At 43.5% G+C, this 25,195-nt stretch overlaps 1 protein-coding gene across 1 annotated transcript in view; it reads left to right on the top strand.

Annotated features, from left to right (window-relative positions):
* MAPKAP1 (MAPK associated protein 1) overlaps nt 1-25,195 on the top strand; it is a 179,138-nt gene that overhangs the window by 103,291 nt on the left and 50,652 nt on the right. The window lies entirely within an intron of this gene.

Raw genomic sequence — 25,195 nt, 5'->3', positions numbered from 1 at the left:
CTCATTCCAGGAGGGGCGTTCCTTTGTCCGTGTGTTGTTTCCTTTTCTTTGAAATCTGTTTGTTGCTGCTGCCATGGAAAATGCTAATTTGCTTTTCCCAGTGAGCAGGGCAAATAATCCCCCCCCCCTTAGCACATCTCCCAGCTGTTTTGTACACACTGATTTCTCCTTTTCTAGGTATTTAACAGAAAAGATGCTACCTGTGAGGGTGATGGCCGAGCATTGATGGTAAAAGCCTGATCCTTGATTTTGTGATTTTTTGTCTCCTTTGTTGCAAACGGCCTTGTCACAGTAAAAACCAAAGGCTGATATTCTTCATCTGAGAGGAGGTGGAAAAGTGAGCAGGGTCTTTGCTTTTTCACAGCTTATACATGCTTTTCTAAGATTAATGTCAGAAGCAGATAGGAATTGAAACGGTAACTTTATAAACATGTCTCTGCCTAGCACAGAAGTGCTTAATAACAGGCAAAGTATGCATTCTGGGGCTGTTGGAATGCCACCATCATCCCAAATGGCATAGATGCCAAACCTCATTGTAGTCATTTGAAAGCAAGGGTTTATTAATATTAGCTGCCCTGATACAAGGATCTTGTGTTACTTTTTCTTCCTTGAAGCTTTAATGTAGGAAAAGGCTGAAAGTCTTTGCAATGTCGGAAGACCCCGACAAATTCTCAGCACGTGGTGACAGTGAACCAGCAACTTGGGCTTGAGGATTTCAGCATTTTGAAAGAGTTGAGTCTTTGACTGTAGCTCTTGTATGATTCTTTATACATACGTTAAAATGCGTGTTACAAAAACATAATGTTGGACCCTGCTCATAATACTAAATAACAAATATTTGCAGTCACAGGTCTAGAGCATTTTCACAACCAACACTGGGGATCATATTTTGATTTCTTATGTTTATAAATCATGAGAGAGCCATTCAGTCAAAACCTTTCCAACATTGTTTTCATCTGTTCTGTATACAGTGTTAATGTAATTCAGAAATGACATACTTAAGAGATACAGTTTCAGTATTTAAAACTGTAGCTTCAAAACAGCAGTTCTTTTTGTTAGGGTAGGTTTATTTTTTTTTCTGTCCATGTTAGTAGGTATGGCCTTAAAGCCCCAAGGCTGAGAAAATCCTTCCCGACATCGGGAAATAATTATGGTGAGAAATGGCAAAGGGTCTTGTCACGCCACAAAGAACTTTAATATAAACCTATCTTATAGACTAGGTGGAGATAAGCATCTTGTCTTGGTTAAATGAATGAAACGCTCCTTATTCTCTCCCCCCCCCACCTTACCCCCTCCTCCCCTTTAGTTTTAACTGCATTGGAAAAAGAACATAATTCCCCCGCCCAGGGTTCTGTTTAGAAAAAGTAGTTGAGTACCATTTTTTTTTTTGCTTCTTCCTCAAACGAGTCTATAATCTGTCACGGATTTAATTAGCTATCTTCAGATGAAAGCTGAAGTTTTAATAAAAGTTAGAAGAGATAACACAGCGAAGGACACGGATGAGCTGTCTCAAGGCCATATTCCGGGGGACGATAAGAGCTGTAAAAAATGGCAGTGGAGAGCAATTGAATGAAGCAATGAAAATCTGATTCTCGTAAAAAAAAAGAGAGAGAGAGAGAGAGAGAGAGAGAGAGAGAGAGAGAGAGGGAGCGAAAGAAAGAAAAATGCTGTAAGGGGCGGTTGTAGAGGAGAACCTGCTAGCGTCTGCAAGCAATTTGGCCCCTTGCCAGACGTCATCGTTCACCCTCGGCTGTTGGCGGCTCAGTCCAGATGTGCCAGCCGCACGTTCCGGCTTTTGCCAGCTGACTGCACCGTTTGATAACCGGCTCTCCGGATGCCCATCGCTGGCCGCAGAGATAGAATTAGATGATGATGATCTTCCCACAAGTTGAGAGAGGAAACAATGCATATAAATCTTGATTTCATCTCAGCGTGAGAAGTCTTTATCCATCATCACTCATAATGAACAAGTCGTTAGCTGCGATGAATGGTGTTCTGCTTTTTCCACTCTCCCCCCCCCCCCCCAATACCTTTTCCCACCCCACCCACCCCTTTTGTTCGTTTTTTTGCTTGGTGACTTTTAATCTGTTTCATGGGGGTCAAACTTCTTTTATTCCAGGGAATAAGATAATTTAGCATGTAGGTTAAATTCTATCATTCTTAAGTCTCGCCGGCAGTCATGCTTTGTGTGTTTGTGGGTGGGAGTTGTATATGCAGGTCTTTACATAGTCTTCCTTCATCTTCTTAAAAAACAATTGTGAACTTTTTAAGACTACCTGCTTTGGGACTAGTAGGGTAGGGAGAGGAGACCTACTTCAAGTGCATGCTTCTCTTTGTGGGTGCTAAATGCTTCTACTTTCAGGCACCTCTGCAGCAAGCCCCCCCATCTGATCCCTAGTTTAGACTAAGACACACTTTTCAGAAGTTCCTGACAAAAAAAGGTCCATGTCTGTGCAATGCGCTACTGGCAGGTTTAGAGTATCCCCATTGCTCTTTAAATGTTTAATCTGTTTTCACCCTGACCTATCGAGTAACCCCTTGAAAAGTTACTTCAGCTTCCCAGGCCCACCTTCCCTGGCACCTGGTGGGAGTAACTTCCCAAGCACTGTAGACACAGGTGTCTGTATGTAATTTAACTATCATTATGTGAATGTCTTGATTATCAAAATTTATCCTTTCTGCCCCCCTCCAAAATGTCAGTATAACCTTAGGCCAGTAATTCTCAGTGCCCAACCCATTAGCTAAGAAATTATATAAATTGTGCCCTTGTTACTAGAGTTCTCAACTTCGTTTTTGTTTTGTTTTTAATAAGGGAAGCAGTGCACTTGCAATTAACTACCTAAAAACAATTATTGCAGCATCTCAGTGAAGGTGATGTTTTCATGACATTTAATTAAGCTATTTTCTTGGCTATGTAACACAGGGAAGCCTTATAGTGCTGGAGATGCTGTCATCTTTGTATGCTGGGGTTTTTTTACCTCTTTTCAATACTAGCAATTAGGGTTTAAAAACAAAAAAACCTCCAGTTAAAACAGCTATCACATCATGAAGCCCCAGCCCCAAGAACCAAACCTGGATTAGATAATGGCCTTTTGAGATAACTCAAGGATCTGGCCTTTATAGAAAAATCTGTGTGGTCTAGGGGAGAAGGTGCGTGCATTCGTAGCAGCATAAGGGGCGGAGTGGTGCCTTACTGGCATATTGAGGCATCAGTGTTCCAGTGCAGGGAGGAAATTGTACTCTTAAGCTGGGTCTAGAAGTCCAGGGGGGCTGATTCGACTGTGTGGTTGTGGTTGATTTCACCTGCCAGTTCTTTAGCCTTTCATAGTTGTTGTTGGCCTTTCATTACAATTTGAGCCTCACCCAGAGGCCTAGGAAGTTTTAATGTATCGGGGTAGTATTCGTGCGGATCCCAGCAGGGCTGCCTTCTGAATCTGACAGGTATTAATTTTGTCGATTTGAAGATGTTTCAAGTGCTGCCCTAGTGTTTTTGGAATGATGGCCAGGGTGCCAGTGACCACTGGGATGACCTCAGCTGGTTTGTGCCATCTCGATTTTCAGGTCATGGTATTTTGTGACCTTCTCATGTTTTCTTGTGCTTCTCTGTATTTTTGATGGCTGATCCACTTGTAGCCCACTTGTCAATGCATACCTAAGGACCTTAGCATGTTAACCTGTGCAATGACCAATGTGATATAGAATTCTCTTGTCTTTATTTCACCATATTATATGGGCTGCTGGACATTCTTAGTTCGATTTCTCGGTTGAGGCCTGTCTGGCTTGGGAGACCCTTCTGGTGGAACATAGTACCTCCAGCATAGTTCTCAACGTCATCAAAGAACGCAAGCCCCTCCCCATGACAAGGTAGTGGCCATGCGGGGATTCTTCTTGTTATCTAAACATTTTCCTCTCACAATTGCTCTTAGCCAAAACTTGTGAGGCAGGTTACAGTGAATGTCCCACAAAGGGATCACTATATTAAAAAATACAATTAAAATCATAAAAATCACAGTAAGTAACCCATTTAGAGCACCTAACACGCAAGATCTGGCAACCCCTGCCAAAAAAAATTACTATGTAATGTTGCACACACACAAAATTACTATATTATGGTATATGAATGAAACTGAGCATAAAGTTGGAAGCTGATTTCTTGACTCCTGATGCTGAGCTCTTGTGTGAGTGGGGAGAGGAGAGGAGAAGTAACGTCTTCTCAGGCCCAGAGAAAATTGATACTTGAGCCCCTACATGATGTCAGTTTTTATCAGCAAAGCTTAATTCATTGGATCTGCAGACTGGAAAGGCAGTGTATAAAGAGTGTGTGAGATATAGAAGTGTGTGTATGTTCTTCTACAGTGTGTTTCTACTGGAAAGCCCAGACGGGGTAATTTTGCTGTGGGTGCTTCTTTTGATAAATTCCCAAATAAATAACATCCAACCTGCCTTCTGCCAGTAAGAGACTGGCCTTCCACTCCCTACTACTAAATGCCTCCAATTTCTCGAAGCACTGCCTTCTATGTATTTATTTATTTATTTATTTATTGTGTTTGATCTCATTTTTCTTTCAAAAACAAGGTTGGCTGCCAAAGTCCCTTTGAAAGAACACAAGGAAAGGTTTCTCACTGAAGTCAGAAGTGGGAGGTACCTGGCACCTGTCTTGAGAGCTATCGTGGGGTAGCTGTTAAGAGAGGCGGACTGTAATCTGAAGATTCCAGTTCGATTCTCGACTCCTCCACATTAAGTGATCTGCTGGGTGATCTTGGGAAAGTCACAATTTTCTCAGAACCCTCTTGGTCCCACCTACCTCAAAAGGTGCCTCTCGCAGGGAGACTAGAGTAGTGGTTCTCTCGCAGGGAGACTAGAGTAGTGGTTCTTGGGGCCTAATCTCTGCTGAGATAAGCCTAAGACTCTCTGCATCAGTGCTCTCCATCTGTAAAATGGATAAATGTTAGCTAGTCAACACCTACAACATGAGGAATTGCATTAAAAGGTCGCGGGTACTAAGGAAGACCACTGGACTAGAGGAACATTGTATTTTATTGTATTTTTCGATTTGTATACTGCCCTCCCCGCGAAGGACTCAGGGTGGTGAACAACGACAGCATAACAGCAAACATCAGTAATCATAACATCAAGCAACAAAGCATCAATAAACATAGGATCAATAAACATGACATTATAAACATAGCATTGTAAACAAGAACATCAATAATCATAACATCCTAAGCTATAGTATAAGGCAACAATAATCATAGCAGCTTACATAATCAACATTGTAAGATGCGCTGAGACTCCTTAGGGTAAAGAAAAACTGGATATAAAAACCTACTCTTTTTTCTTCTGGTTTCACTGATGACAGTGGGCAGGTGGGACATTAGTTTGATGTTTCAAATTTCACATAAGATGGAAAAATTACCTTTGCTCAGATCATTCTAGGGACTGTTGTTTCTTGTAGTGTGCATGTAGTAAGTTCTGGCTCTCTGTTTTGTAAATACTAGAATAGATTTGAGTAAATACTTAAATAGTTGTCGAACAAGTGCAATGGATCAGGTGTTGGACGACAGTCTGGGAGACCTCACTTGCTTCTTGACACAATGGATGATTCACTGCCATAAGATGACCTCTAGTTTAGATAGCTTTAAAAGGGAGACTTGACAGAGTCATGGAGGATAGACCTGTGAATGGTATTTATCCAAACGGAACTTTTATTGTTCAAAGTCAGTGCCAGTACTGGCGGGGCAGGGGTAGCAGTGTGTGGGAAGGACTGTTTTCTTCATGTCCTGCTTGTGGTTTTCTTGGAGACAATTGATCATTCACTCTGGGGAATGGGATGCTAGACTAGATAGGTCCTTGGTTGCTCCAGCCAGAACTGTTCTTGGGTCCTTCAGCTGATGTGCCTTGTATGCAGGTTCACTCCGAGTAAAAAGAAGGTGTTGGCATGAGACCTTGGAGAATTGCTGCATGTCAGAATAGATCACGTTGGACTAGGTGGACCACTGGCCTGTCTCAAGACAAGACAGCATCATAAGGTTATCACTGCTGGGTTGTGATAGGTAGCTTGAAAAGCTTTTACCAGGTGATGCCTGGACGTTGCCAGCTACCTGCTTAAATTTTAAATACACACATGGCAGTCGGGATGCCATCGTGTATTCTTTTCCCTCCCTCCCCCCCCCTCCCTCCCTTCCTCCCTCCCTCCCTCCTGTGAAGTCACCTTAGTGAATCAGTGACCTTCCCAAACTCTCCTCTTTTTTTGGTCTTCTTTTTTTTAACTTTTGTATAAAAATGTCATTACGGACCTTGTTGCCACCAACCTTTACCAACCTCCTCAAGCATGAGGTTAGCAGTGACAGATGAAGTCTGTAGTGACAAATGGAACCTCGGGATTCAGTTCTATGAAAGTCCTCTTTTAAAAAAAAAAAAGGAAGAACAAAGTGCTTACATGGTAGAAGAAATGCCAGCCTCAGTGGCTGGGACCTGAAAGGGAGCGGGGAGGGCAGATGTGAGAGGAGTCTCGGAGTCCGACAGTTCCCTATGATGTAAAAGTGGAGCATGTCTTTTCTGTGGTAAGATGCTCTTCCCCTGGAGTGATTCTTTAACTTAGTGCCACGGTCTTCCTGTTCTCATTTGACAACTGAAGACCATCTGCAAAAGTTGGGCTCTTGGAAGAGTGGGATTTTTCAGTCTGGCTTCAGACTGACGTTTGGAACTGAGACTGCTTGGGTTGCCTCAGTTGATAATGCCTACCCAAAACTAGACGGTGAATGTCCTCCTACTAGTTCTGCTAGATTGATCCTCTTTTTCCCTCCATCGTGAACCCACTTTTCAATGTAGGATACTGACAAAGCAGTTTTAATTGAGAAACAAATCCAATTGTAAAGCATAATCCAGAATTTTAAATTAAAGATATTTGAAATACAGTTGATAGTCTAAAAAAAACAGCCATGGCCAAGGGTTCAAAGGTATGAATTTTGCTGTGGGCTTCTGGAAATCTCCATTTGCTCCCTCTGTTGTGTCATCAGCAGAGAGAAAAAAATGATACAGATTTATTAGAAGTTACTTTTGCTACAACGACTTCAATTGAGTAAGTCTTTGCTTTGCAGTTTATGAAATCTATTATTATTTGGGGGTCAATAAATGGGAGTACAGATGGATAATGACCTTTTTTCATGGAAAACACAGTGTGTGTGATGGAAAATCATTTTAATTCTATTGGAATAGATCTTTCTAAAATCCACCATTTATCAAAACACTTCTGCTGCCCAAATGTGTTTGAATGGGCAGAGAATTGAGACTGAGTGGCAGTCCTCTTCAAGTGTTGCTTCTAAAAATGTGCCCCAACACACTGAGAGGCAACATACAGCGGGGGCTGCTGACCCTAGCCGTTATCGCCCAGAAGTGCTGCACGTGTCCGTTGCCCCACAGACAGGATCCCAGTCTACTCAAATGCCGTATCCATCCTGTCTCAGTGTGGTCGTCCAGGTGATTCATAATGATCTCATTTCACTGATCCCTGGCTCAAAAAGTATCTGGCCGTCCTTGACTAGAACCGCAGTCTTTTCAGCTCTGGCCCCAGCCTGGTGGAACACTCTGTCCAATGAAACCAGGACCCTGTGGGATCTGTCTGAATTCCGCAGAGCCTGTAGGGCAGAACTGTTCCACCAGGCCTGTAGTTGAGGGCAGCAACAGGGTTGATCCATCTTGACTAGCCTCCCTTTCCCAACCCTTTTCTTTTGGCATAACTGTGTGATACAGGAGTCAAGGGGGGGAATGTTTTGATTTTTAAATTGCTCTGCCCTCGGTTGGAGTTTTAAGGGCATCCTATGTATTGTGCATGTTTTTATTGATACACGTGTTGGAAGCCGCTCTGAGCCTCTTTTGTCAGAGAGAGCAGGATAAAAATCCAATAAAGAAATAAATCCCATGTTTGGATCCAGAAGCATTAAGTTGGGGCTGTGCAGGTGGTGGATAGATTGGTTCTCAGTGGTTTCTGTTCCATACTTTGGGTCAGAATGAACTTGGTAAGAATTTGGTCACAACTAAGAAACTCCCCAGACACTGGGGCAGAGGGGGATAACTCAGGATAGACTTTCTCTACCCCACCCCACCCCCATCCATTCCCAGAGTTGTTTCCACTGGAGTATAGCACACTATCACTTAAACGTGACACATTATTTATTTGTTTGTTTGTTTGTTTGTTTGTTTTATTCCATTTTTAAACCACCCTTCCCCGGAGGGCTCAGGGCGGTGTACATCAACATAATATAATACAAATATAAAAACAATCTATGACAATATTAAATTCATAGTGGGTGGCATTTCTTTGTACCTGGAGATCTGGGTGCCACTGAACCTGCCCCAGTGCATTTTCTCTCCTTGCTGCACTGATTGAGGCCCCTTGGCATTCCGTGGCGAAGACTTTGGGGGACATACTTCAGCTTCGGCATCTATTTAAGTCATTTTTCTACCTGGAACAGATTCTTACAAGTACTTGAAGTAATAAAATCAATAAAGGGAACACATTTAGTGGGAAAAGTACCCATGCTCTAACAGTAGCACAGAAGGCAGTTATTGTATGCAGTGGTAGAACACTCTTAGGAGCAAGAGAAGGGTCTTTAGTAGTGGAACAGTCTTCAACAGAAACATGATCTTCAGTAGGAACAGTAAAGGGAAGTGGCCTGTCAGGTCTCCTTGGCTTGGACAGAGAATTGCCCTTTGAGAATGCAACTGCGAAGAATGGCCTACTCTATGACTTGTCAATTTTCAGGTTTTTTTAAATGAACAGTGACTAGAGAGAGGTATATTCATGCTGAGAGCATGGTGTGGTGCTTAACAGCAGGTGGATTCTAAGCTGGAGAGCTGGGTTTGATTCCCCACGCCTCCACTTGAGTGACAGAGGCTTATCTGGTGAACCAGATGTGTTTCCGCACTCCTACATTCCTGCTGGGTGACCTTGGGCTAGTCACAGTTCTTTGGAACTCTCTCAGCCCCACCTACCTCACAAGGTGTCTGTTGTAGGGAGAGGAAGGGGAAGGAGCTTGTGAGCCACCTTGAGTCTCCTTACAGGAGAGAAAGGTGGGGTATAAATCCAAACTCTTCTTCTTCCTACCTTCAGGAGATTTTCCATGCTGATTTCCCTCCTGCAGTATCCCCAAGATTGGCAGAGGATCCTGTGATGAAGAGAGCCCTGCTGGATCAGACCAGTGGGCTAACTATTTTACATCCTGTTTTACACAATGGCCAACCAGATGCCCTGAAGGGCCAGTAAACATGGCATGGAGGTCAAGGCCTTTGCCTGATGCTGCCTCCTTTCACTAGTATTCAGAGGTTTGCTGCCTGTGCAGCCCTTGAGCCACCATGGCTAGTAGCCATTGATGGACCTCTTCTCCATGAATCTGTCAGCCCCCCTTTTAAACTTATCCGTGTCATCACTACATCCACTGGCAGTGAACTCCACATTTTAATTGCTAGTAGAACAAATATTATTATTATTATTATTATTATTATTATTATTATTATTATTATTATTATTATTATTATTATTATTATTATTATTATTATTTTATTAGACTTAATAAACCGCCCAACCCCCAAAGGGCTCTGGGCGGTGTACAATGAGACATAAAACAAATACAATATAAGGTCTCATAATTACAATATAACAATAAAACATTAAAATTCATTAAAATACATTATAGCAGCAATTCCAAAAATTACAAATAAAAATACATGCCCAGAGGCATGCACAGATGGCGCCCAACCCAAAGGCCAGGAGGGCCAGCATTGCCCGAAAATGGGATGGTAATCAGCTGCATCAGGCAATGTTGAAGATGGTAAGGCTGTCGTGGGGGCTCCAGGGGGGGACAGGTGCAGTCTGCGGCTGGCATCCCCAAAGGCCCGGTGGAATAACTCGGTCTTACAGGCCCTGCGGAACTCACCAAGGTCCCAGCAGGAGCCCGGATACAGCAGGATGGTAAAAGCATTCCATTGCATTTATCGGGGCCAGGGCTGTAAAGGCCCTGGCCCGGGTAGAGGCCAGCCGTATCGATGAGGGGCAGGGGACTACCAGCAAATTGGCCTCTGCAGATAAGGACTTCCTTTAGTCCATTCCAAATGTCTGGTGCATAGTTCTCATGGAACATTGTCCTTGTTCTTCACAGTGTTTGTGTACAAGCCTGAAACATATGAAACTGTTACTTGAGGCTGCACCTGGCAACCAAGCTAAGTTTTAGGGACCCTTATTGGCATTGGCAGTCAGTGAAAAGCCCCTGATAACATTCTTGAGCTTCCCCATGTTGAAAGCCCTTGACCTAAAATGACTGTGTTGTGGGGAGCGGGGGATGTACAGATGTGTGTGTGGGGGGGTACCCTGTAAGTTAACCAAGAGGGCAGGTCGCTTCAGGGTTTGAAAGGTGATCCCCAACATCTTCAATTGAGCTGGGAGCCCGACGCCACTCGCAGTCACCTCCGGTTTATTTTGTAAAGGACAAGTTTTTAAAATCTTCCTCCTTCAGCTGGTAGGACAGCTACGGCAAACAACAGTTGCACAAAGGACAGCCAGCGGGGGGTTAATGGGAATACTGTATCATTTTCCTGTCACATACCCAAACAAGAAACTGGGAGAAGTTTCTGTGAATGTTAGCAAGATTTTGGGGGGGAGAGGGGAGAGCTGGGGGGGGGGGTTGGAAGGAGCCCATAACAAACAGTCATTGTCACCGAATGCAGATGATAAATCTGCTGAGGAAATTGTTGAGGCAGATGTTTAATTAGTTGAAGTCAGGCTGGATAAATCAGGAGATGCCTATGCAGATCTGCTGGGGCTTCCCCCCCCCCCCCCCCCCGGCCCTTCTTGGTTCCCTCTTTCGCAGAGCTTGTCTCTCCATCACCCCCTCAAAGCGAGCCGCCACCACCGCCGTTCCTTCTTCCTGTATTTATTTTTGTCCCCTCCCCGTTTTGCTTGCCGCGGGAGAGCCGAATGCAATTGCTCTTGTTGTAATGGATTCCCCCCAATGAGCGTTCATAAAATAGAAAATGTAATGGATGTTTTCTTATGGTAATGAAAAATAACGAAGCTGTGTACTTTATCTTCTGTATAGTTAACCTATTGCGTGCTCAGCGGCACGTCTGGCAAACGAGAGCGAGGAGGGGAGGAGATGTGCTTGGCTGAGGAATGGGGTTCCTGGTGAGTTTTGACCACATCGGAGGCAATCTCAGCAGGTTACGTTTCCTGTCGCCAGTGGAGGGGAGAGCTCAGATCAAGCTATACAACCTGCCAAGCTTCATACAGCCCCCAGCAGTTGTTCGGTCGCCTTTCAGGTGCTTAACAATCCTGTTTTTTACAATCCCAGATAGGTAACAAAGACGTGAGGCTTATTAAACCCTTGAAGGGATGTCTAACACCTGCAGTCAACTTGGTAGGTCACAAATTGTATAGGCCTACTCTCTGAACTTACTTATAGAAGCCAGTGTGTGGCTGTTGTATAGATAAAGATTGTGGACTGATTTGGAAGCACCTATAGCCAGGATGCTGGCTGGGTCTTGCTGGAAGTTGGGGGGACAGTATGGCATCATTTCTTTTCCTCCTGTAGCTTCAAGTGGTTTGCACCAGGGGAATGATAAGGATCCTTGTGAGTCACAGGCAGCAGATCCCAGCAGAATGTGGTGTTGGCTATGGCTGAGCTCTCCTTTCTTCATAATAAGGACTCAGGGAGGTTAAAAAAAAACTCTTTCCAACTCATCTGTTTCAATTCCAGCTGGCTCACCACAAGGGCTTGACAGGGCTCAGACCAGGAGGCTCCTGGTTCGATCTTTGCTGAGCATGATCATAAAAAGTTTCTGTTCATGGCCTTAGAGAAGACACTGCTTACCTTTCCAGTGGATAGTTGATCTCATCTGCCCGCTGGTACTGATGGCTGACATTAACTCTTCTAGAACAATCCTGAGTCAGTCGTTTGAGTGTTGGGGGTGGGGAGAGGCATTGGCTTTGTGGCAGGCGTGCCTTTTACAGTCCAGCTTTGCAGAAAGGGCATTCAATTTAACTAAAGAGGTGGCCTGCTGTTCCAAGATGAAATGGTATGTCTCTCTCATAAAAATACCAGGCTGGCCGTTTTAAAAGCCGTTGCCTTTAAAGAGTACTTCCAGCTTTCCATTAAACAAATAGGTCTTATCAATCTTTTTAAGATTTGGACCAAATCCTACCCTTGTAAATGACACTGTTTGACTTACAGCCATGAAAAAGTTTTCAAGAAGGAACTTTCATTGTGGCCCAGCAGAGATTTTGGAGCCAGTAACCGTTTCCCTCTTCGCTAGCCTTAGCCTCCATGTTGATCCCTAAAATAACCAACTTTTGGATTATGGAAATATAGGCTTCCTAGGCAAGATTTTAGAGATTGGAAACTGACATTGGGGGGGGGGGGTCATATGATCTTCCACATCCTTACTGCTTTTAACCTTTTTAACTTTTCTGCTAAGTCAGTCATGGTGCTTGCCATGTCTACTAGGCACAGGGGGGTATCTTGGGCGGAGGGTGGGTGGGTCTCATGACCTGGGCACTGCTTTTGGAAGTCACATGGGGTGCATTTCAGCTGTTCCCCTCCACCCTCCTTTCCCCAGGGCCAGGAGCAAGAATCAGGGCCTGCCAGCAGCGGGCAGCTTCCCGACCAGTCCTCTAGCCCAGCGAGCAATGCTGGCAGGTGGCGTGTTGCAGCAGGAGCAAAGGCGTTTGCCCCCCAGCTCAGCAGGCATGTGCAGCTCTTTCCTCCCGAACCACAAGATGTTCCAGAGGACAGCAAGGCCAAGCTGATATCAGGGTCCTGAAGCTGTCAAGAATTGGGGGCTTTCTCAAAGAGGGCAGATCTATGGAAAATGGATGGAACCAAAAGTATTTTTTTACTTCCCCATAGTTTTAAAGAATTGTTTTGGAAACTGGTGAAATGGTCCTTTTGTCACACCTTTGAACATGAAAGGTGATGTCATTTGAGCACAGAGCTTAGCTACCTTGCAGGAGTTATCTGACAGAAGAATCTTGGGTCCAGTCTCGGTGTGCCCTACCCCTACTGCCTCTTGCAGAGTAAAGGGTCTTATTGGTGATCTCTTGCACAAGCCAGAATCCTGGAGCCTGTTCAGCCCACAATTTTGAACCCTTCAAAAATAAGACATCAACACAAAAAGTTCTTCTGTCCATGTCCCACTTTCACTCCCTCATGTTTTTTACGACAGGAGGGGCTAGCCTCCGGTTCACCTGGGTATAAACAAAAAACTTTTGTGTGATGATCATGGTAGCCCGTCATAACTGGACAGCTGTTCCCAGCTGCATATTCATGTGCCAGACCTGGATTAATACTCGGTCCTTTTAAGACCAAAACGCTGCTCACGTCAAATTGTTATAAACAGCTTCTCCCAGCCAGGACTTCACAGACGTGATCAGTATTTTTCTGTGCAATGTGGAAAGAGTTGTTCATTCGAGTGTTCTGTGTGCTCGTATGGGAAGAGGACAAATACCTGCCCTAGGAATTGAAACAGCTGCTTTTCACCAAGCTGTCAGGAGGGTTTTGTGTTGTTTTCAGATTGACAACTGATCAAAGGTAGCTGATCCTGGTGGAGAGCTTTTGCCCTTTCTTTGGGATAATTGGGAAGTATTGTGAGAGGGAGGGGGCCTTTTCTTCCCCATATGTGTGTATCAGAAGGCTTGCATGTTTTGTTTTGAGGACTCTCTCAATGATGGCGTTGTGTTTGCAGAAATCTTCCATCCAAGGACCCCTCCCTTCTATCACGGTGTGTCTTTAACCACCAGTTGTCAGCAGGGAGGTAGCAGCAGGGCTGGGGGCTGTTGCCTGCATGCCCAGCTTAAGTGTAGATACTCACTTCTAATCTATCATCTCACAAGTGGCTTCTCAATACACATGCCCCCTAACTGTGAAGTCCTTACTGTTCTGTGTTAAGACAACCTTTCAGTAAGAGGTTGTAGTTTGTAGGAAATAATACTTCCGACCTCTAGACTGTTGTCTGGAGAATGGTGGATATCCACCTCCTCACAGGAATACACAAGTTGGCATGACCAGGTCGTGGGCCACCACTGGCTGAGCAGTATAGTGGTTAGAGTGTCAGACTAGTATCTGAGAGCAGGGACGGAGCAAGAAGGAACTGTGCCTGGGCGCACCCCCTTCACCCCCGCCCCAGAATGCCCCCACCCTGTCGCACGCCCAGGGCATCCTCCCCCCCCCGGCACTACTCCACTGCTTGGGAGACCCCACTCAAATTCTTCCTATGTAGTTAAACATACTGAATGACCTGGGGGCATTTGTGAACTCTTGGCCTAACCTTCCTTATAGGACTGTTGTGAGAATAAAAATGGAGTAGGGGAGAAGCATGTAGGTTGCCCTCCAATCCTTGGAAGAAATGATGAATGAGATAGCAAGGAAGGTGGTCAAAGAGTTACAAGGCAATTGAGGACTCTGCCTCCTTTGCTATTAATTCCCAGTCCTAGCAGGATAAAATTTTCAGAAGAAACCTGAGGAACATATGTTTACTGTATTTATTTTGGAAACGTACAGCCTGCATTAAGATGGAAACCACATTCCGGTGAAACACATTTGAAAAGCAACATGAGGGAAGCCTTTGTGTGGGTACGGTCCATCTCCCCACTCCCTGTCACCCCTCCAGTGCAGCTTGTTGTTTTAAAATAAATTGAGCCTGTAAACAAACAAGGAAGTCAAGATCCTGCTACTAACAGTGCTTTTGGCAGCAAGTGTTGCTGACTGGCTTTACTCCCTCCTTTACAAACAGCATACACGTAAAAGAAGGGGACCCCTTTTATTTATTTATTTATTTATTTAAGGGTGTGTGTTGACTAAATTCTTTAATTTCACCAGCTGTCAAGGTGGTGTTAAGTAAAATGGGTTTGAACTGCTGTAGTTTTAGTGTCCCAGACTAGATGTCAAGGCCCTTTTGCCATCACTGGAAATTCTGTCAGTCTGGATTTACTATCGGTTTCCCGCAGCTGAATTCTTAAGCAGTGTGATTTAACACCTTGGCTCTCCGTCAACCGGTTCTGGCATTTATTTGAATGCATTATGCCACTGGTTTCCATAAACTCTCCTCTTTTTTTTTTTTTACAATTGTTTCAAATAAATGACTGTTTATTTCCACGGAAACCATCTGTATTTCTGCGGAAAGCGACAGATAAACTGTACGTACAATTCGGTAATGCCACTGTGCAGGTTAAGAGAAAACAGATTGGACTGCAAACGTCAGGGATTGGGTTTGTTTTCGTCTTTTCAAATATCCTTTACTTTAAAACTCCAATAGCTGGATTTGTACAGTCAAGTATTACATTTAAATAGTCCAGTTTCCCTTGCGTCGTTCGCGGTTTTAATTATTTAAACAAATGTATAAGTTTCTTTGATGGTGTCATAAACAGATGCCTTTGCAAATGTTTCCATCCCAAACTGTATGCACATTTTGCTCTTCCCTTTCTGTTGTGCTAAATAACAGACGCAAGTGACATGTCCCACCAGCTCCAAGTGGCTTGCAGTGTAAACTGATACATCAGTGAGGGAAGAGCAGGAAGTGGAGAGGAAGGGCAAAAGAAAAGAAGGGAAAAATTTATGTATTCTATTCCATTTCTTTCCCACCCTCCCCAACCAAAGCCAGGCTCAGGATGGCACACAAACAGTTTAAAACAGTTCCATGAATGCAAAAAGTATGACTCATTAAAACTCAGGATGATCAATATTTAGGCCTACTAAAAACCCACCCAGCCCAGATCACACAAAAGTGATGCGGTTCCATAGATACAATGAAATGCAATCAAATGTGCTTATCATGTATCTTTTTTACAACTAATAGACAAGTGGCAGGCCTCCTTGTCAATCACAAAAGCAGTACAACCAAGCCAAGCAAAAAAATTAATTTGTAAATTAACTTTGAAAAATGGACAGATGAGGTCTCAGTCATGGAATGTTGAGAGTCAGCTAAAGCCCTCCGGGGAAGAGGCGGCCTATAAATCTTAATATATATTCTTAATCTTATATATATATATAAGGAAGGAAGGAAGGAAGGAAGGAAGGAAGGAAGGAAGGAAGGAAGGAAGGAAGGAAGAAAGGAAGAAAGAAAGGAAGAAAGAAAGAAAGAAAGAAAGGAAAAGAAAGAAAGAGAAAGGAAGAAAGAAAGAAAGAAAGAAAGGAAAGAAGGAAAGAAGGAAGGAAGGAAGGAAGGAAGGAAGGAAGGAAGGAAGGAAGGAAGGAAGGAAGGAAGGAAGGAAGGAAGGAAGGAAGGAAGGAAGGAAGGAAGGAAGGAAGGAAGGAAGGAAGGAAAGAAATGGAGAAGGAAATTTAGTCTGCTCGGACTTCCTGAGAGTTTAAAAACTCCTAGAAGGGAGATTTTGATGACAGAGGGAAGATCTCTAAATGTTTCACACAACCTTCCTGGCAATTTTATCATGTTCCTGGCTGATCTTTGTAACTAATTTTCAACAATGGCTCCATTGTAGATCCCCCCAAAATGCATAATAGAGCCATGTACAGATATTGGGGATTTTTCTACAGAAAAATTATAAAGCAGTTAAACCCCATCTCCCAGAGACTTCCAGCCATGATTTCACAAAATCTTGCAAGGCCACCATTGTGGGGTTGCTTAGCAACTGAGACACAGAAGTTTGGCCTAAGAAACCCTGCCTGGCATGATTGCAGATTTGGAGGGAAACAGCAGTGGGTCAAATAAGTGATTACAGCAGTGGGAAGGTAGAGAGAATGGCGAATAATGTCATCTAACAGTTAGATGATGGGAAAAGTAGAGAATGAACTTTGGAGAGAGAGGAAGTAAAGGATGGGATTTTCCTGCCCTGCTTCTGGTCAGAGCTTATTCTTTTCTCACAGCAAGTTTTGTAGTCAGGTTCTTGTCATTTAAGCAATAAAACAGTGCCACCAGCAGAAAGTCCGTGATTCTGCATACTCAAGGAATTCCCTAAATGAAGAGGGGGGGATTAAGAGGAGGGAAGGGTATTAATGAGGGCTAAATATACTTATTGCATTCAGGAACAATGGAATGTTGTTGGCACTTGAGCATCATTTAAAGAACGGGGTGGAAAGCGGGGGAGAAGGAGAAAGTGAAATGGGCCTTTTCAAGCTAGAAGAGCTGGAGAGAGAGAGATTTAGGTTAATGGGAGATTTCATTTCATTTATTACACATACGCACCCCTCTTCAGTTCCTTCCTGATCACCAACTGCTTTCAGATTTTTGGACTTTTTTCTGTCTGCTTTACAATTATCATCTTTTAATAATGTCATAAAGTAGCGGCATTTAAAGGAGTACTTGATCAGCTATTTGTCAGGCATACTGGGCCAAGTCTTGGCTGGTAGCTGGAGCAGGTTGTCAATATGAAGATACAGAACACTATCCTGTTGGCTTCCCTCATCAATGAATTGCCCAAATTGAGAGGACAGAACATCTGTGACAGCTTTATAAAGGCCAGTGACATTACTATTGGTGTTCAAGGACCACTTGATCATCAACCTTGGCACAGGGAATAAAGATTCACTGTGGACATTTAGTGCTTCTGTCCACCCCTTGCAGCACCAGACATGAATGACCAAAGAACACAGAGAAAGATCTTTTCAAAAAGTGGGTGGGGCCATTGTAAGGTAGGGCTTGTTATTGGTTGCTGTCAATCAAATAAAATCAAATAAAAATACGAATTTTTCACTGGAGGATCAGGAGGACTGGTAGGCACCATAATTAGTGTGTGGCTCCATCTCCTGTTCAGGTTTTTTTTCTTCCGAGGAAGTATAAGGAGGGAGTCAGTCCATTCAGCTCTGACTCCCGGGGCAGCCATTTTGGGTTTTGCTCTCTCTCCTGTGGCAGCCATTTTGAGTTGGCACTCTCCACCCATTCTGAAAAATCCAAATGGGCCCTCAGGCTCAGAAAGGTTGGGTACTCTTGCCTTGGGTGGCCAAAAGAACAGCTGTTATTTGACAGCTTTCCTTGGGTCTCAAAGAACAGCTTGATTGCTCTAAATGTGTTGTCCTCACCAGCCAGAAATGGATGAAGCTGCCATTTTTGTACTGAACAGTCAGGGGAAGAGTCTACTCCTTCCTGATCCAATAGACCTCCCAGATGCATGGAATGTCTGCTACAGCCATGGGATCTTACTATGTGCAAAAGGAAAAGAAAAAACTCTCACTACCACCACCACTTTGTACATAGAAATCCATCAAAGCTCCTTGTGTGCTTGAATGTAATGTTCATCTCCAGGTTTATATTGGAGTGGGATCAGTGGCAATGCAGTGGACACGAACGGATGGGCTATCTGTGTGCACCTTGGCATTGCCAATTGCGAGGGAGATTCATAGAGATTTGGGGTGTGGAGCCTAGGCAGTGTGGAGTATAATTCTGTAGACTCCACCCTCTTTAGCTGCTATTTCCTCCAGAACTGATCTTTATACGCTGGAGATCCATTATAGTTCCAGGAGATCTCCAGGCATCCCCTGGAGATTGGCAATCCTAATCCACCTGGATTTTGAGATCCATTCATGGTGTTTTCCCATAAGAACAAGTCATGATTGAGGCAAGGCTGACAAACGCATGGAAGGACTTTGTTGCCTGCTATCCCCAGACTGGTGTTTCCTTCCCCTGGTGGTAACATAGGAACCATCCCTGTGGGACCTACAGGCTTTACAGACTGGACTGATCACTTTTGATCCTCAAGGCCTTTGAACTGGACAGAGATCAAGACCAGGACTGTTTGTTTAAAACTCCTGCCCTAGACTCAGTGATCATTTTGGATATTTTATGGTGGTTTTTATTTAATTTGTTCTGTATTTCAGCTTATTATTAGCTGCTTGGAGAACCCATTGGATGAAAAGAATAACCTGGGCATATTCTGAAATCATATTTTGCATTGATGTAGCACTTTAGAATGTTGAGAGCCTTTCATATGTGTTATTTCCATAACATCATGTGCAGGAGAACTTCCTCACAGCGTCCTTTTGCACTTGGGTTTCCTGTGGGTCAAAGTCGGTGTACTCGTGCAAATCAGATTTACCCACATCTTTTTATACTGTTTTAAAATAATTTGTACAAGAAAATGTGTTTCCATCTAAATTTTGATACAGCACAACCTGAAGAAGCCTCTTTCTTACAGCAGTTTTATTATTTTATTTATTGCATTTGCTTCTCTCTTTTTTTCTTGTCTAAGTAAAGAAAAAGCGAGGGTTTGGGTTTGCTTTATCGTTTGTCTTCCATCTCCCTTGACCTATGCATTCTTCATTGCTTTTGAAAGTTAATGGGGGCAGAATTGCATTCCCAAACATTGGGACTTCAGAGGAGCTGTGTAGCCCGAACTTAGTTGATCTCTGGTGATCGGTTCAATTTAGTGACCATTTTTAGCCATTAGGCCTGGGTAGAGTGATGGTGATTTGGTAGAGGCCACAGTGTCTGTGGGAAAATTGGTTCTTTGATAAGAGCCCTGTTATCAGAGGGGGATACTTTCTCATTTACATTTAGATGAGTATTGATTATTTATTTACTCTGAGAAGTGAGATTCGTTCCCCATCTTATCTCTCTCGTCTCTGCTTGTCAGCAGAAAGAGAGATAGAGCTACCTGACATCAGCCCAAGATAACAGCACTTTGTAGCAGAGATAAAAGTTGGAATTGGGCCTTTTTCTTGCCTTGACTGAAAGGATAAGTTTTAAAAATTAGAACTGATGGGTTCAGGCTTTCAAAAGCCTTTCTGAAGGCTTGGCAATTTAGCCGGCCAGCGAGGTCGCTTCATATAATAGGGTCCAGCTTTTCTCTCTCTTTTGTGGAGGGAATTGTTTAATTTGGTTATACTTCTTGTCATCAAGGGAGGCGTGCGGAAGACGGAGGGGGAGAAACATTTTTGTGGAGTGTAGCATAAGAAGAGCTTAACCTTCATGGGTCATGTTCAGCGCTTGCCTCTAATCTTTAAAAACCTAATGATTCCCCTGCTATTTAGAAAGAAAAATTTACCTCAGCTGAATCCTTTAAGCTGAATGGAGAAAACAAATGAAATAGCACAAAAACAACAAGTAAAGAGAACCATAGATTGTATAGATACTCTAATTCACAGGTGTCAAACTCCCGCCCCTCCAGATGTTATGGACTACAGTTCCCATCATGATGATGGGAACTGTAGTCCATAACATTTGGAGGGGTGGGAGTTTGACACCTATGCGAGGGAAACCCCACATGTGCAGCCATTGGAGGGCTAAGAAATAGCATCCATGAAGTTTACTTTCATTGTTGGTTCATATGCATAAAACAGAACTAACATGGGTAGATACAGGACCCCTCTACCCCAGGTCCTGAGGTATTTTATCTGCCCTATCCTTCCTCCAAAACATGGCCATTTCATGGCTGAGCGGCAGCTTGAATCCAGGTCTGTTTACCCAACCATACCTCAAGACATCTCCATTTCAGCTTGGTGATGGTCGCTTTGTACATACACGCTTTACATTTTTACCCGGACTGATCTAATGTACTTGAGCAAGACAGTTTTAAAATGTTCTGTTATTGGAGTGCCTTTGGTGAAGCAGATGCCTTAACAAATCCTGAAAATGTCATGAGTTATAGGCATTATAGGTTGAGGGAGGGAGAGAGAAGGCTGCCTTAGACCAGTGGTCTGTCTGCCCCTGTACTGCACTCTGGGATCCCAGTCCTTTAATTTGAAATGTCTGGATTTCAATCCAGAACAATATGTGCTCTACACAACCAAAAGTATTGCCAGTTTTTGCTTTGAAGTGCACATGTAGAACAGTCCTGAGAACCTGAGAACTGCAAAAATGCAGCCTTTTAATGACTTGGAAATGATAGTAGATATCTCTCTCTCTCTCTCTCTTTCACACACACAGACACACACACCTGCCCGGCAATATTTTCTTCTCAGACCATTATGTTGCAAAAAAAAAATTCAACTAAGACCTCATGGTTTGGAAATAAAGATTTCATTGTGCTTCAATAAAACAGCACCTCTGCGTCATCTTGCCGTGTGTTGTTTCCTATGTAGCATAACTTCTTTGTACTTTGGTTGTGATATTTTAAATCTGAATTTAAAAGCTGGACACATACTGTCCCCCAAAAAGCGCAAGAGTATAGAAGCAGTAGGTAAGCCAGGTTCAGTCATAAAATCATGGCTTTGCATTAACTGTGGTTACTTTGTGAAACCAGGATTTGGCACACAAAGGGTCAGTCAAATCGTGATCCTCCTCATCAAATGTAGATTTCATTGCCCTTGCTCTGTCCAGCCAGGATAGTGTTTAGGGCAGTGCCAAGAAGCAAGAAATTCCATCCTCAGATCACGCAAAACTGTAGTCAATGTTATTTATTAAACCAGCCTCAAACCATGGTTTCAAATCTTGGCTTGATGAATCCTCAGTAACCAGCAGTTAGTAGACCGGCATGTATTTTGACAAACACACTATTCATACTTGGTTACTTTAATTAAACCTTGGAGGGGGGTTGTTATATCTGAACCAGTGTATTTTAAAAGCACTCGTGTTAAAATTGTGGCTGTATGCACATTTAAATTTTCATTCATTAATTTGGTTGATCAGTTAAAATTTATTCTTTAATCAGATGTCCCAGCAATCAGTCCCAGCAGCAAATTTCTAACTCGTTCAACCAACTTCAAAAACTCAGAGAAAAAAATTCATAAGAACACCTAATAATGTGTTAAAAATGCACAGAACCAATGTTTCCAGCCCTGGGCACAGGGTGGGATGAAGCAGCGGAGGGGATCCTTGCTGTTAGTGTTGGTTTGGGGTCAGGCGGTTCAGTTCATGTGCTGATTTGACTATGTGTGCACACAATTCCCACTTCCTTGTGTGCTTTTTGGCAAGGAGCTTCTTTTACGACCGCCGCTTGGGATCAATGCTGTGTTTTTTCTTCTTGACAAAAGTGGACCATTTGTTCTTGTTCCGTTGCCTCCGTTTTCAACATCCTTGCAAAGATGCAGGCAGTTTAAAAGGAGTGAATTCCTGCCATGTCGTGATCAGATCAAGCAGCTTTGATTTTTTTTGCCTTCTCCTTTCTTCTTTTTCTTCTTTGTCTTTCTGCTTTGTCTTCCCTCTCAGCCATCCCTGCTTTTTGTAGTTGTTTGCTTCTCAGAGTGCAATTGGTTTCCTAAATGCCTGGAACCAGCTACATGTGCCGTTGCTGATTGCGCTGGCCGCAGAGGGAGTTGGCTGCGCTTTCCCCCTGTGGCCCGCAAATCGGTTGCTTTTCCACATCTGTTCAGAAAGTCAGCAAGAGCCAGGAGTCTCCATTTTCCCAACAAATCAATGCCGCATCAAGAACAAAACACAGTAGCAGACAGTGCTTTTCAGACAGTGTTTGGGTGGGGGTGAGAGAGAAGGAACTGAGAACCATAATTGAAACTCTTTTGCAGTAAATTTTGAAACCAGTTGGCCTACCCATATCTCAAGTGGTGATGTCTTGGGCCAAGACTTTTGGGTTTTTTTTTAATATTGTGTTTTAAATGTCTGTGAATGCTTTCCTGTCTGAATTATGACAGGATTCTGATGAACATTTTAATAACTGATAGAGGGAGGTTGGCTGTTCTTTCCTTTCTTCCATGGCCACTAAAAATGCTGGTACAGGAAAACTTTTCAGAGGTTTAACAGAAGTAAAGACACTTGAATAATACTTAGCATTGTATATCATTTTCACATGTTATGCAATCTGATCTGAAGAGAAACCAGAATGCCTTGCAAAATGTTATCTTGTTTGTGGTCCCTTCAACACCCTTGTAGTGTACATCAGTATTACTACACCAATATGGCTAATGGGGGTGAGAGTAGTCTGGTCATCTGATTAATTCATGGCAGAGATGAGATTCAAACACATGACTTCCTGATCAACAGCCACTGCACTGCACTGCACTGCACTGCACTACACTACACTACACTACACTGTCTGGTTCATCTATTGAGTGGCTTCCAATCAGCTCATCCTGCCAATTCGGTACTTTTGGAATTAAAGCACCAATTTTTAGGAACTGTATTATTCATTAGTGCTAATTCAATGTAAACTGTATAGAATATATATATATTCTATACAAAATATATATAAATTCTATTTAATATATATATTCTATTTAAATTTATTCCCCACCCCTTACGACTATCTCAGGTTACAATAAAGACCATAATAAAATCCCATGCAATACAACAATAAAACCACTACAAAATCAATCCTAGAACCATAAAACATTCAAGACTAAAACTCCCATATGCAACCACCCCCAAAAGTGAGCAGAGTGTACAGAATACCTCAAGGGACCCCCCCGCCCCATCCAAGTAGGGAGGAATCAGCTAAACACCCGGGTGGAGAGGCCAGCCTTTGCCAGGCACCAAAACTCTAAGAGAGTAGGCACCTGGCTGGCCTCTGATGGGGGAGCATTCCTCAATGCCTGAGCCACTGTTGAGGCGGCCCTCCAGGTTGCCCCCATCCCCCTCACCTCCGAAGGGGGCAGGACAGCCAGGCAGGCCTCCACTTCCGACAGAATGTATGGATGGATGTGCTATTAATGTAAGCTGCCCTGAGCTCAGCTTGCTGGGGGAGGGCAAGGTATAAGTAACATTTCCATTCCACTTCGTAAAATAATGTAGAGTAACATTGAATATGCCAGCTTTCATTATTATAGTAATTTGAGTAGGAGTGTGTTTCCCACATTTCTGGTGGTTGAGAGAGCTTTTTTCCTTTGAATTAAAACTGGAGAAATGCCGCCTTCTTACACCTAAAAATATTTACTTCTAGAGTGTGGCAGAGGTAAGAATCACCTGCCTTAAATAAGGAGTGCAACCCATCCCCTCACTTATCTCAGTATGCGTCTGCATTTTACAGTTACAGTATGGTGGTTAGAGTATTAGTCTACGGAAGGGGAGACCTAGGTTCGGATCTACAAGTTACAAAGTCCTCATATCAAATCTAGGTTTGCCACGAGGGCTTTGAATCAGGTGTGCGTTGCAAGTCCCTACTAGAAATTTAATTCCAGGAGCTGGATTCAAACTAAATTGGTAATTTCCATCAGTTCCCCTACCCATTGCAATTTCCCCTACCCATTGCAGACACGCAGACACACACATGCGGGTCTCCTGTCTCCTAGGAGCAGTATTATGTGGAGATCACTGGCAGTATTATGTGATTTGGTATTATGTGGAGATCACTGCGGGGGGGAGGGGGCAGCAGGAGGGGGAGGCAGGAAAGTTTCGTCCTGCCACTGAAAAATTTAATGGTGCTCCAACCCCAGTAGGTAGGGGGCCAGTTTAGATCCAGAGTGCAGTGTGTGGAGAGGGGGATGCTATTTCCCTGATTGGGGAAACCTGCATGGATCCACATCAGTAAACAGGCATGCCTCAACAAGACCAATAGTAGATCATGAAGTCATTTCAGATTGGGAGGGTGGCTCAGGAGGGGTAGACATAAAAACTCTCTTGTTCTAGATCCATATCAGGCCCCACATGCTTGAGAAGTGACTTCCCAATGCAGACTCCCAACTCACATCTAATGTGTAGCTAATTGAAAATTCTCACAGTGACCTCGACGTGACCAGAGGTCTTCGTAATATTTGTTAAGAACCTAGTCAAGAATCTCCCTGGGTGACCTTGGGCAAGTCACTTTCTCTTTCCCTCCAGCCCTGACCTATCTTACAGGGGTGTTGTGAGGATAAATAAAACAAGGAGAGGAGGCCTATGTATCCAACCTTGAGCTCCTTGGAAGTGAATCAAGATAAAAATGTGACATGTAGGTGAGTCACTGATATAAACCCAATCCTCTGTCCCAGTAATTTCCTGACAGCATCCTGCGGCAACACTGGCGTGCTGTTAGAGCATTCCATGTCCTCTGATTGTATGGAAGTAGTTCCTGACCAGTAGCTCACTCAGAGACGTATCAAGCAGCCTCATCCAAGGATGAATGGTTCTTTTGTGGGATTCAGTGTTCCATTTAGATTTCACAGTTTTGAGCTTCCTGAGTCACAGGAATTTTCCATCATTTAATTAACTTATTCCAATACCAGCCACTCTCCATCAGCACCTTGCAAGGAGTTGTGTCCCTGCACTGTTTGGGAATTACTGACAGAGGGTTAGGTTTAGAGCAAAGGAACTTGGATTCAAATACATGCTGAAGGGGTGAATTTCCTGGGCAGCCTCAGACAAATAGTTCATTTCTCAGTCCCAGTCC

This window comes from Sphaerodactylus townsendi, linkage group LG12 (genome assembly GCF_021028975.2).
Source record: "Sphaerodactylus townsendi isolate TG3544 linkage group LG12, MPM_Stown_v2.3, whole genome shotgun sequence".
NCBI lineage: Eukaryota > Metazoa > Chordata > Lepidosauria > Squamata > Sphaerodactylidae > Sphaerodactylus > Sphaerodactylus townsendi.
The sequence above is the reverse complement of the archived record's forward strand: the minus strand, read 5'-3'. Positions and strand labels throughout refer to the sequence as shown.